At 38.4% G+C, this 12,582-nt stretch overlaps 1 protein-coding gene and 1 long non-coding RNA gene across 2 annotated transcripts in view; one reads left to right on the forward strand and one right to left on the reverse strand.

The window, feature by feature from the left end:
* ANO3 (anoctamin 3) overlaps positions 1 to 12,582 on the reverse strand; it is a 466,581-nt gene that overhangs the window by 368,773 nt on the left and 85,226 nt on the right. The window lies entirely within an intron of this gene.
* Positions 5,185 to 7,587, forward strand: LOC140713359 (uncharacterized). Its single transcript, XR_012095399.1, has 3 exons — positions 5,185 to 5,232; positions 5,641 to 5,848; positions 7,009 to 7,587. It is a non-coding gene; the product is annotated as an uncharacterized lncRNA (long non-coding RNA).

Consider the following 12,582-nt stretch of genomic DNA (forward strand, 5'->3'; position numbering starts at 1 on the left):
GGTGTCAAATTACCTGTATTCATAATCACCAATGCTCACAATGAGTATTATTATCCCATTTTTACTACTGAGTATGCTCAGTTGAAAAAATGAAGTTAATTGCTTAGTAAAACATAGAGCAAATGTGTGGTGTTCCCAGGACTTAACTCCAAGTCTGCTGATTTCAAGGCTTATCTGTTTCCTATTACTTTTTTTTGCCTGTCATTATAAATCCCATACAGATAAATCTCAATTGATGCCAGTTTATATTAAGAGATAAAATGTGAAGAAAGTAAAAAATTGATTTAAAAAAGCTTAGAAGTAATTATGCTAGTCTACCTTGGACCAGAATTGAAAGAGAAGAGAATAAAAAAGAACAAGCTTGGTAATACTCTACTGAATCACTCAAGGAATTTTGGGCTGCAAGTAATAAAATGCTTTATTAAATATGAATTAAATGAGATTTTAGTAAATTATGTCAATTTATAATAACTCCAGATGTAGGTGGTTTTAGAATTGATTCATCAGCTCAACGTCATTAACTGGAACTCAGGCTCTTCTTTGCTTTTCTCCTCTGCCATTATCAGTGGTGGTACAAGTTCCCCTCATGATCACAAGCAAATGCTAGCATTCATATTCACAAATAATGATGTCTGAAAGCAAGAAAGGGAAAAAAATCATATTTGTCTATGTTTCTGCAGATGAGAAATACTTCCCAGAAACCACAAATGTTCTTTCCGGTCACACTGGCCAAAACCAGGTCCCGTGCGACTTCCTAAACCAGTTTCAACAAAATCGCAGAGGATTACCATTGATTCTGAAACCAATAATCCTTCATATGCAGGGTTCCAAGAGACAGCCCCACATTCCCTGGGCACTTCGCCTCTCACCCTTGAAGGAAAGAGTCCTGTGAGCATCTAAGAAAGGAGAAATGGCTCTTGAAAGGCAACCAGTGGGTTCTGCCCTATATACCTACTGATAATTTCTGCCGTAACTAATGAACTTGAACCACAGAAGACATTATTTAAAAACTGTTTGCATAATATAGTATTCAATATTCTTAAGGTAAGAAATACAATTTACTATGTGACATTTGAAATGATAAATTTTCCTTTGGTGAAGTCCCATTGTAATAAAACATAGAGCAAACTCACCTGGTTTTTCATCCTTATGTAAAGGAAGAAATATGCCGCTAAATAATTCTACACTCAATTTATAGTCACTATAAAATTTTACAAACCTCTAAACTCAATATCTAATGAAAAAGCTAAAATCAATGTTTAAAAAAACTAAAGAAAACTATTCTTAAAAATGGAAAAGAAGTCATGATGACATTTATTTGTGCTCTTCATTTTTTTAATTTAATTTAAATTAACATCCATATCAATTGTTTTCACCCTGAGAAACTTCCTTTAATGTTTCATATAAGGCTGCTCTGCTAGCAAAGAATTATCTCATTTTTTTTTGGTTTTGTTTATCTTGACATGCCTTTATCTCACAGAAGATTATCTCACAGAAGATAAAGGCATGATCTTTCACACTGAGAGAACCCATTAAAAGGGTTCTCTCAATATGAGAAATGGTATTGTCTACCATGTGATGACTTGTTATACCTGGGCATCCATGTTCTCTGTCTATGCCACATCAGAATCCCAACATGTGTGGAAATGAATATTTGCAATAATAATATAATTCCTTCTATGTGAATAACTCACGCCTAAATTACTTTCTGGTCTAATTAAGACATATCTTAAATTGGTCACCAATGATCTACAAGATACTTTGGAGAATTCATCTGCTCATGGCTCTGCCAGTTTAAAAATGGCGATAAATTCACCGAATCTCTTGTCCTGCGTCTGGGAGGATTCTGTAACAGATTCGATAGTGAAAGTGCAGTTGCAATAATCTATCAGCCCAGGCATTAAGAGGTAGGCAGAGGCAGGCACTTCCTTTATCTTATAACATTCACTCGTGAAAACCAGTGCCACATAAAAGCTTGATTTCTGTGGGAGCACCATGCTTCAAGAAGCCCAAGCCATGTAGGCAGGCTCTAAAGAATTGGCCAGGAGAGGTGGCTCACGCCTGTAATCCCAGCACTTTGGGAGGCCGAGATGGGTAAATCGCTTGAGCCCAGAAATTCGAGACCAGTCTGGGCAAAGTGATGAAATGCTGTCTCTACCAAAAACATAAAAATTAGCCAGGCGTGGTGGTGTGCACCTATAATTCCAGCTACTCGGGAGGCTGAGGAAGGAGAACTTCTTGAACATGGAAGGCAAAAGTTGCAGTGAGCCGAGATCATGCCACTGCACTCCAGCCTGGAAGACAGAGCTAAACTGGGTCTCAAAAACAAACAAAGAAACAACAACAACAACAGACAAACAAACAAAAAACAGAAAACAACAACAACAGAAACAGAATGAAGCATTTTGTGAAAAGAGAGAAGTAGAAATGCCATTTTGGAAGAAGACCTTCCAGCGCCAGCCATCCCAGGTGGAGTCAAATGATCAGAGATAAAATAATTTTTCCTGAATTTCCGACCTACAAACCCTCTGGCTTTCACTATTGGGGTAGTGTTTAATGCAGTAAGAGGTAACAGAAATATTCCCCATATCCAAGCTAATAATGTGCTCTGTTGGTGAAACAGGAAAGATTCCCTTGTCCCCCATGCAGGGCATGTGACGGGGGAGTGGCTTGCTTCCTTGGTGCCCTGCTGCTCAAACCTCTAGGGGAGCATACAGACGGGCTGGCTGTGGGACTCTGACCACACAGCAGTGTCTAGGGGTGAATGTTTACAGCTCCTGAAGCCCCAGTGGGCCTGTGTTACAGGGTGCTCTTTTAGTTTTGCCACCTATAGTCTTGTGTTAATCAGTTCAATTAGACCCTCTACCTTGTCACAAGGACAGACGGCTTTCTGTATCCCGGGTTCTTGCTTTGGTGTACCAAAAGAATCGGATCACACCTGGGCTTGAAGAATGAGTGCAAAGTCGTATTGAGTAGAAGTAGCTTTCAGCAGCTAGAGGAGCCAGAAGGGAGGTGATTTTCCTCTGGAGCTGGACCAGTCGGTGACCCATGCTCTTCTCCCACTGCCGTGGCCATCGTTCTGTCGGTGGATGGACTGCCGGCATGCCGGTGTCTGTTGGTGTGCTCCTGACATCCTCTCCACGTCCAGCCACTTGTGTGTTCCTCCAGCTATGTGTTCCTCTTGCCATCCAGCTGCTTGCATCTTCTTTCACCCAGCTGCTTGTATATTCTTTCGCGGATCTGCTCCTCTCGACGTCCAGCTGCTTGTGTGCCTGCCTGTTAGGGTCTTGAGGGTGTGTCAGGCCATAGTGGACTTGGGAAATGCAACATTTGGGCAGGAAATGCCTGTCCTCACCTAGGTCCGTGGGGGTGGAGCCCGAGCCAGGGACCTGCCTTTCTCTACCCAGCACTTCCCTCCCCTCTTCCGGTATCATCAGCTCTACTTCAAAATGTATGCTGATCCTGTCAATCTCTCATTCATACCTCCACTGCCCTCCTAGTCCCAAGCAGCATCATATTTTATGAGATGAGTACAAGAAACTTTTAATTATTCTTTCTCTTTTTGCCTGCACAGAAGTCCCTGCACAGAAGCCATGGTTTTCTTTCAAGTTAAATCAGAAAATAATACTGCTTTACTTAAATTCTCCATTGATTTTCCATTGTAATCCCAGTACACCCAGTACATTGGTTCATGATGATGATGACCTACAAAGCCGTCATTAATTACCCATGTTTACATCTTTGATCTATCTCCTGCCACTTGCCCTCCTGGTTACTGCTTTCTACCCTATAGTGTCTTCTTGATGTCCCTGGAACACACTAAGCTCATACCTGTGCCATGGTCATTGTTCTTGTTTTTACCTTTACCTGAAATACTCTTCTCAAGTCCCTCACTCACCCACTTTTTCTCACTGTTCATCTCTGCTTATTTTCTCTAATGAAAACCCTTTCTTAACAACCCTAGATAAAAATTGCTTCTACCCAGTTAATAGTCATATGACTTTAACCTGTTTTACTTTTTTATAGCACTTATCAGAGCCTAAAACAATTTTATTCAGTTGTTTTTCATCGTTTATTTCTCCTCCATTAAAATGTCTAAAAGGACACCTGATATGTATGGTTTACCTCTATATTCCTAAGGCCTAGGCCATTGCTTGAGAGTAGGCCCCCTATAGTTGTTGAATGAATGTAATATTAAAATCATTCCAAAATCCATTACCCAGAAACTTTTTATTATTAAACGACTGAAATCTACCAGAAAACCAAAGATTGTGCTAAGTTGTAATAAATTTGAAATCTGGATATTGTACTTCACCTACCTATTGTAGCTTCCCAGAAGGACATTGGCAGGCAAATAGATTTGGCATATTAGATCCATGGCACCATTTAATTTCTTCAATTTATAAATGCCAGTGTTGACTAATTTAGTGTATTCAGATGGCAAAGTAATATTCCTCTCACCTCCTATCCTATCCTGCTGCTTTCTCAGGCATGGTACAGTTCAAAAGAAGAAAATAGTTTGCTTAGATGTTTTCTTTCCCTATTGCTCCAGACACATAATGGCCAGTGAAATGGGTCTGAAACTGGAAGGAGTGTAGAGGCCAGGGGAAGTATACTTATTTTTTAACCCCAGTTTGTGTTCGTTATCATTGAAGCTAAAATGGAAAGCTCTTCTGGGAAGGTCAGAAAAACAAAGCAAGGAATCCCTTTCCTACCCACTCATAGAACGCTGACAATTTAAGAGTGCAGATGTATAATTTGTCCTATACGTAGGTTTTTAGAACTTAACAACAACAACAACAAGGAAAATCCTACTGTTACTGCCAGCTGACATGGACTCTGTGTCTTTCTGAACAACCAGTCTCTCAAATGTCAGTGATAATTGATACTCCTATCATAAACTTCCACTTCTTTATCTTAAAAGCAAGTAATTAAAGGCAGGCTGATGATTCCACCACTAAATTCACTGACCTTTCACAGGTGAAGTCAGCGTTGCCAGCCACCCTTCTTTTATGCCTCTCCCCTCTACCCTGCTTCCTCACTTAGCCTCCCGGCCTAGCAGACGTTCTGATTTCCCACAGAAAGGTGTGTTATTATCTGCCTTTCAGAATAATCTGATTAATTTTTTGACATTAGTCTACCCTCTACAGTGTGAACAACCCATAATATACCTGGGGAAGAATGTAGAAGAGAAATTAAATTCACAGAAGATCCTCCTGATGCTCTTTGGAGGTAAGCATTTTCTACTATTTGACAAAGTTCTCCATTAGTTTCAATAGCCAAGAGAAGAGGAACTTAGAATTTAAAGAAAATAAATGTGAGTTTCAACTCCTCTGCCATTAATTCCAGTTTGATATTTGACTATGGCACTTACATTTCTTTCAGGGCTCTTTTCACGCCTAGTAAGTGGTTTCTAACTAACAGGCTAATTGAGAAACTATAAATTAGTGGTTAAGAACAAAGGCTCTGGATATATAACCTGGATTTGAATCTGCCTGGGTTTAAATCTCAGTTTCACCAATTATTAACTGTGTGACTTTGGGTAAGTTGCTTAGAGTCTCTGTGCCTTTGTTTCCTCACCTGTAAATGAGTGACATTATAACAGTACTTATCATATATTTTTGTTATGAACATTAACAGGATACTGGCTCTGGAAACAAAGTGCCTGGATTTAATGTCTGTTTCTATTGCTTAATGACTGTGTGACCTTCATAAATCACTTGACCTCTCTGTGCTTCACTTCCTCTATCTAGAAAATAGAGATTCTCATCTGCATCACTGGGGTGTTATAAATAGTAAATGAATCAATAAACAGATGTGAGGTACTTAGACCACTGCTTGGCACATGGTAAGCATTCAATACATGTTAGCCATCATTATTTGGAGGACTAAACTAAATACAGCATTCAAAGCTCATAGCATATTTACTAATTGTGTATTACATATTGGGCTAGGAGCATGCAATAATGTTCGGGACAGACTGGGCTCTGCTCTGGTGGTGCAGATAGTCAAGTCTAACAGAATATATTAGTCATTCTATCAATTCTGCTTTCTCCTGCCCCACAGTTTCTGACTTGGTAGAAAAGCATGTCAAATATCCATGAACCTAATTTTACTTACAATAACTAGTGACACAGTAATTGGGCAGGTAAAGGCAAAATCTTGTGCTTCCATTTATTTGTAACACTTTGTTAGTTTATAAACTCCTGCAAAAATCTGAATGTCTGTTGGCCCAGAGTTCAAGAAAGAAAACAGATTAAGCAGAGAGTCTTCAGAAGGTTCTGGTGCAAAGCTAACGGACTCTAAAAAGATAGTCTGGAGGTAAGCCCTGTTTGTTTTAACATTCCAAGATCTTCTGTACCATCCAGTAACAATAAATATCAGCAAATGAACAGAAAGAACCCCTGCATTTGAGGAGCTTTGTGTCTATCTTGTATGGAGACCAAAGCCCACCCCCATTGCCAGTTACTGAGTGGCTTGTCAACAGCCATATCGCCATCTTCTGGGAGCTTGTTAGAAGTGCAGACACTCAGGCTTTGCCCCAGACATGCTGAACTTAACTGTATTTTAACAAGATCCCAAGGCAATTCCTATTACATGAAGGTTTGGGAAGTGGATTATATAATTACTATGCAATTATTACACAATTGGTCACATATTAGAATCACCACACATTAGAATCACGGGAGAACTTAAAAAATGATGAATGCTTGGGTTTCAACCAAAATAATTGGGACTTAACTGTATGCCTGAACATCTGAAATTTAAACATTTTTCCAAAATGATTTTGCTGTGCAGCCAGAATTCAGACCCCTGAGCTAAATATTGACAATCCCCAGGCTTTTTTATCAAAATATAACTATTTATTTCATGTGCTCTAAATGAAATAAATGTTAAGGTATACTGAATACAGATCTTTTGTGGTTAAGAAAGTTCCCCCCTACCCTTTGATTATTTCACATGCTGTTTTCAGAGCCCTGTGAACTATTTCTCCCGTTGTCATTTCAGGATTTAGAGTGCTGACCTGCTTATTTTCCTATGGAAGACAATAACCTGATTCCCTGTAGGTTGAACTAATGACCATCTGGTATGATGGGACAATGCTGATTCAAAAAAGTGTCGTTTGCCACTTTGTCTGATGTCAGGAGGCAGCACATGAAATCCGAGGGCCTTTAATAGCTCACAACACCTTGTGTGTAAGATCCCCAGAGGAAAGGCAACCCCAAATTAGAAACATGTTTCACTGGAAGGGCACTCACTTACTGATACTTTAGGGACTCCACTTTGAGGGATGCCTTTATCATTCATACCTTTTCATGGCATGAATGGAAACCTGCTGAATGTTGCTTCTGTCCTCATGCATTTCACGAGTCAGCACATGACACAGGGAAGGGACACCCAGGTCAGCCCCATCATTGTATCTGAAATCAACGCTTCGAATATAATTGGAATGATTACATACGATTCTACATGTTAAGTGATTAGCACAGCAACTGGTGCCCAGTCGGTTGCTATTGTTATTGTTGTTGTTGTCATTAGGATTATGCTTATGCTTATTTTGTGTTATTTATTAAATGAATATACTTATCCCATATGACTCCAAGTGCTCCTAAAACTCCCCATGGGTGACAAAATTTGTCTCCCATAATGTATGGCTTTATAAGAAACAGAGATTCAGGGACCATGTTTATAAGATAATCTTTAATTGTTCTTAAATATTTATTAAATATTCATTTAAAATAAGAGTAAGAATGCACAACAAATAAGACGGAACCAAAATAATTTTATAAATTGTAATATCAATGACATCTATCAAATTTTATACAACATGTCTTGCTTTATTTTTAGAGTCTTTTTCCATCACAATTTAATTTAGATGCTTTGTTGCCAGTATGCAAATTATGAGTTTCTTTTTCATCTTGTATTTCCTTACTCTAAAGTTTTTGGTTAAGACATCAGGCTCTTTTACAAAATATGCATTACTATTTTCTAAAAGATAACAAAGTGAACTTTATTAAGATTAAGTTTGTGGGTGACCAATAAATACTAACCTTACCGTAACTATAAAAAAAAAATTGTACACAGTAAGTAAACCACATAGTGGTAGCTCCCCCTAGTGGGATTTCTGAAGTAAAGGCGGCTCTAACAAAACACTACATTTGTAGGCTTGATTCAAATATATTTAGAGATCAGCTATGCCAAATAACCACAAACTTAAAGGAAGAAAGACGTGTATTCAAAATGTGCATTTTTTTTTTCTTTTGAGACGGAGTCTCGCTCTGTCGCCCAGGCTAGAGTGCAGTGGCGTGATCTCGGCTCACGGCAAGCTCCGCCTCCCAGGTTGATGCCATTCTCCTGCCTCAGCCTCCCGAGTAGCTGGAACTACAGGCGCCCGCCACCAAACCCGGCTAATTTTCTTTTTTTCTTTCTTTTTTTTTTTTTTTTTTTTTTTTTTTTTTTTTTTTTTAGTAGAGACGGGGTTTCACCGTGTTAGCCAGGATGGTCTGGATCTCCTGACCTCATGATCCTCCCGCCTCGGCCTCCCAAAGTGCTGGGATTACAGGCGTGAGCCACAGCGCCCGGCCCAAAATGTGCATTTCTTAAAGCAATAAATCCAGGAAGCTATTGATTTAGATTCTTACACTTCTGAATTGAGAGACCTGCGGGAAGTTAATGAAGCTCTCTCATTCTCTGATTTCATAAACGTGTAATCAGTACAAAAACACTCAGCTTACAGAGTTGCTGTAAGGATTAAATAAAATCTATTCCCCACTTCCAGTTTGTCTCCACATCAGTAAAAGTCTGCAGCATGCGGGAATCAAATTTGAATCCTCTTTCTCCCTTACTTTGCCTCCCATTCAACCCATCAGGAATTCGTGTTTTATTCTATGCCACCCCACTCCATATTGGCACCTAATCATCTGGCCCAGACCACCATCACCTCTCGCCTGTATTATTAGAATATGTCCAAGCTGCCCTCTCTGCTTCCTTCTCGTCTCCATTAGCTTCATGCTGCATGCAGTAGACTGGATGAAAGCTATGTCATGCCAGCCTCAGGTCCAACCCTTTAATTGCTTCCCACTGCACTTAGAGCACTTCTGGCCCTGTCCTTCAAGGCCTGCAGTTATCTGGGAGCTGCTTGTGCTTCCCTCCTCACGCCATACCGTCCACCTACACACCTGCCCCAGTGCAGTTCCCCCACATGGGTCAAATACTGCAAGTCTCAGGACTCCTAACTGCTTTTCTCGTTTTTCATGTGTCTAGTTCTGGTGCATCTTGCAGGTGTCAGCTTAAATAACCTTTACAGATTTCCCTATCTAAATTTGGTCTCCTACCTCTCAGTTTTCCTTTTCATAGCACCCCATGGGTTTCCATCAGGGCATTCGTTACAATTTGCGGTTAGATGTTTGCTGACTTATTTTCTGTCTCCTCCATTAGAATTTAAGGCATCAAGTCTGTCTTGTTAACCATTAGATTTCTAGTACACTGGCAAGTGGGTGTTTTAAAGTCTCGATTGAATCGATAAATAGATTGATTCATTTTTAGAAAATTACTCGGTACACATTGGCCTGAGAAATCTCACTAAGTGATAATCCTCCTCTTTTTCCAGCAAAGTATGTGCTCTATTAGGTCTCAGTTCTGGTCATGATTATGAGCTACTCTTCATGTTATACTGACTGTGAAATGTTTTACATAATTAACCAACAATGTGGTTTGTCTTCACGGGCTTGGAGAGCAGATTTACTCTGAAGCAAGTAAACCAAAAGCCCAGAGTCACTCATTTCCCCTGGACCTTCTAAGAACAAAGAAAAAATGCTCTCTCTCTCTCTCTCTCTCTCTGTGATTATTTGTTTATTTTGGTAAGATATGGTTATGCTAACAGACTGGTGAATGTGACATTAATTCAAAGAGGATTAGAGAGTAGCTCCTACACAAGAAAATGTGACATACAATAATATCATATACCTCGTATAAGAAAGGAAATTGAAAGAAGACTTTCCATATTTGACAGTAATCTGAAAAATGTATATGGCAATACTAATAAGTTATGAAGCAAAACAAAAATTTAAAAATTGTAATGCAAAATAGTTCATTAACCGTTTTAGATGAAGCAATGATTTGTCTTTCAATTGTTTTCTGTAGAAAATATTATTAAAATGCACTCAAATAAAGACTCAAGGAATATGTAGTCTAAATGTAAGAAAAAGAATTATAGAACTGTGATAGGCAGTTACTAAGACACGTACCTCATATTATCTTTCTGGATTTTGTGAGTGATGTTTGTGGGTTTTATGGCCATTGACAAATATATAATTTCTTTTATTTCCTTATTCACTTTCTAATTCAAAATTTATAATTTTGTATTCATTTTATTCAAAAATTTCCCCAAATTTAAGACTGCTGAGGCTTCATGAAACCTGAATCTTCCCTGATGCTTGGTGAGATGATACAGACTAAGTATTGTTTTCAACTGGATACACTGGAAATATATTCTTGTTTTTGTTTTCTTTTTAGTTATGTTAATTTGTTTTTTTAAAAATGACACAAAGTGGCCTACACAATTCCGACAGTAGTGGATTCAATTTTAATTTCTTAATTAAAAAATATATCTTATCTTTTACAGAAAGGAGTAAATACACATAGTAATATTTTTCAAAGCCAAGAAGAAACGGAATAAAAGAAAATACTATTGGAAAAAGATCAATCTAAAAGTTAAGTTAATATGCAGAATGCAGTCTATGACTTCATCTAATTTTATTAGAAGTTCATAAACGTTTATGTCTGAGTTTCCTAACAACCAACAATAAGAGATAAATTCAGACACATGCGTCAGATAATCTATTACAGAAAAAGAAACAAAAAATTTGAAAACCTGTTTGTTTATGAAAAGCACAGTTCAGATTTATTTCTGGAATTTAAATATATGCTTTTCTTTGGTAACTGATGCGGAAAACACTCCGTAATGATACGAACAGCATCATCAACTACATTTTCAAGTAAAAACAATGAGTTTCAAAAATTTTTGTCTAACACCCTCTGACGAAGGCTAATAGTATAAGTAAAATTTAGGAAAAACAAGCTCTATTGACAGCCCAAATAATGTACCCCCAAGCCCTGCTTCACAGGCCCCTGCTGCTAGTATTCTAAGAATAGAGTGTGTCAGTGCAAAGTACTGGTTTTCATGTTTTTGCTTTGGCCTGGGAGAATATGAATTATGACTAATCCACATGGTTGTATAGATGAACTACATGTCTTCATATGCACGTGCGCTGGGTTGGGACAAAAATATTCCAAAAGAGATGAGGAGGTTCATGAAGACATTTGCCTGAATGTCTTCAAACTTAACTTGCTGTAGTTGCAGAAGGACAATGAGCAAAGATACGTCTCTTAAAGCAGTACTTTCAGGAACTTATCAGCATATCACCCAGGTCTTAGGCTTTAGAATTTTATATAATCTTTAAATAAGCATAAATATTTCATGCTTTCTTGACAAAATATTTTTATTTAATTGCACCTGTACCCGTTAGAGTGTACAAATAAGAATAACAATGTTTTGCTGACTCCTACTTCCCCAAGTGAAAATTCCTAGGGTGGGGTCAAAATTTATTTTGCATAAGTAGCTCAAATGAGAAGAACTTTGTTTGCTGATTTTAGTTTAAGTGTGAAGAGGAACCTCTCCCTCAAGTCATCGGAGGTGAAGTTTGGACAGGTTCTTAGCTAGTAAAAATTTAGAAGTAGGGTCCCCTCTAGGCCTATCTCATTATTTTAGTCATAATTTTTCTATTCTCGTGAGGAGTTCAGAATGGTTCAGAAATGCTCTTTCAAACATGAATATGATTAGGAAATGGTTATTTCCTTTTCATTCATTCAGTCATTCATTCTTGAACAGAAATTGAGTGTCAACTATAGGATTATATACATTAATACCAGAGATTCTGAAGCCACTATGACTGTCATTTATGATCTGTAGGATCTTGGACAAATTACTTAGCCTTTCTATATCTTTATTTCTTCATCTGCAGAGTAAAGACATTAATGTTAATTATTTCACAGGGTTATAACAAGAATTAAGTGAGACACTACATGTGAAGCACTTTCAATGGTGTTCAGTATCTAGTAAAGTACTGGCACATAGATGTGCCAATGCGCGGGATAAAATAATGATAGAGACAGACATTATTCATGTTCTTACTGATTTTCGCAGCCATGAGAATGAGCCTGTCAGATCTCCAACTCCCAGGAGCATGCATGACCAGCTTCCCAACTGCTATGCTGTAAAATCTATTACTGCTTTTGTACAGAGGCCTTATGGCTGCTCCCTGTCAATAACCAAGTATAGCAGGAATACTGAGGTGGCATCATTCCTGGGAGATAGGGAACTCTTCTAACAGGTGACTGATTTTAGAACAAATTGGTGCTTACTCGGTGTCATGGTAAATATTGAATGTCAGCTTGATTGGATTGAAGGATGCAAAGTAGTGTTCCTGGATGTGTCTGTGAGGGTGTTGCCAAAGGAGATTAACCTTTGAGTCAGTGGACTGGGAAAGGCAGACCCCCACACCTCCCAATCTGGGTGGGCAC

This window comes from Chlorocebus sabaeus, chromosome 1, assembly GCF_047675955.1.
Source record: "Chlorocebus sabaeus isolate Y175 chromosome 1, mChlSab1.0.hap1, whole genome shotgun sequence".
In the NCBI taxonomy this organism is placed as follows: domain Eukaryota; kingdom Metazoa; phylum Chordata; class Mammalia; order Primates; family Cercopithecidae; genus Chlorocebus; species Chlorocebus sabaeus.